This window comes from Cynara cardunculus (assembly GCF_001531365.2).
Source record: "Cynara cardunculus var. scolymus isolate 2C chromosome LG 9, CcrdV1, whole genome shotgun sequence".
In the NCBI taxonomy this organism is placed as follows: domain Eukaryota; kingdom Viridiplantae; phylum Streptophyta; class Magnoliopsida; order Asterales; family Asteraceae; genus Cynara; species Cynara cardunculus.
Window position 1 is genome coordinate 10,922,608 of NC_037536.1, and position 1,783 is coordinate 10,924,390.

The following is a 1,783-nucleotide window of genomic DNA, read 5'->3' on the forward strand; positions in this document are numbered from 1 at the left end:
ATAACAATTCTAAAATATTAACTTACATAACAATTAAAATTGTACTAATTTTATTTCATAGATAATAAAATTGTGCTAAATGATTTTAATACATTATTTAATTTAGTTGTGTACATGTTTTAAAATTAATGACTATTTTTAAAATGTCGGTTGCAAGCACACTAAGGTGGAAATGCTTGAATCAAGGTGTTCAATATAACAATCAAACAAACAATAATATATAATATAAAGAGATAAGGGAAGAATAATCGATTTAAAGTGGTTCACTAATAGCTAATCCACTTTGTCGACATGCACCATACATTAATATGAGAGTTGTTTATGAGTTACACATTTCATGTCATAGCCTGCTAGAGTGAGGACATTTATAGCCCAAAAAATTACTTTCGGACCTTATGTGGATACCCGCATTTGACATTAAGTGGACATCCACATTGATGCAAATTTGAATTTCTTTCTTTAAAAAGCAATGGAATTTTCTTACAACTTAGGGGCCGTTTACCAAAAACTTACTTAATAAGTGCTTACCGATAAAATTTAACATTATTACTTACTTATCGGGTAAGATTTTAGTCCACCAAAACAACACCATATGAAATAATTTATCCGATAAGCTCTTACCGTGGTAAGAGTTGTTGTCTTCACTTACCGAGTAAGACTCTTGTTCCTTATCTCGTTCTTACCGGGTAAAATTCTTGGTCCTTGCCACATTAATCAGGTAAGGTAATGTAACATGGTAAACGCTTACCTGAGTAAGTATTTGACAAACGGATAAGTATTTGACAAACGGCCCCTTAATACTTTGGGATTTTAGATATTTTGTAAAAGATCTAAAAATATTTTTTTTGCCATCTTTTAAAAATACTTTTCAAAGAAACATGTTTTTTGTAATTCTCTCATTTTTTATAAAAGCAATTTTATAAAAAATAACTGGTAACAAACCCGATTAGAGATTTAATAAAATCCCCTCGAGGCTACTGAGATTTCATTTGTCGAGACGGAATCTTGAATAATTTGTTGGCGTGCTTCCCGAGAAATATTCTTCAAGTTCGGCTTGGCACCTTCTTCGAGACATATAAGACATGTTCTGAGATATCAACTTATTTGAACGTGGATGTTGCTTAACATGCAAATTAAGAATACAGATTAAATAATAACACACGTCTATTTGTTTGGAATCATCAAATAGAGATGCGATATATTTGTACCAAGAAATTATAAGTTATGTTTTTGAATAATTATTAATTAGTTAGGATATGTGAGGTTGATCAATTTTATTTTTACTGATGTTATATATAATGGTTATTTAAAATCTTGAATCAAAATAGATTTTTTTCTAAAATTTGTTTTAACAAATCGAAAATACTTAATATATAAATATAAGAGTAAACTTCAGTTTTGGTCCCTAAAGTTTAGTGATTTCTTTGAAAATAGGACTTGAAATTCAATAAGTCAACATGTCGTCCTTTAGGTTTTGGATTTTGCTTTGAAAGTGGGACATCATCACTAATTCTATTGAAATGTTCGTTAGAGCCAGTAGTAAAATCGTCTAATCATATTTTTCTCTCTTTTTACACCTTTTTTTGTTTTTTCTTATTTTTGTAAAAATGACCAAATAATAAGGACTAACCAAGTAATTAACTCGAATATATATATATATATATATATATATATATATATATATATATATATAGAGGTTGGTTATTATACAACCCTTGACATTTGTGCAACCAATACAACCCAATCTCAACCGTCCATTTCATTTGATGAATATGTGATTTCA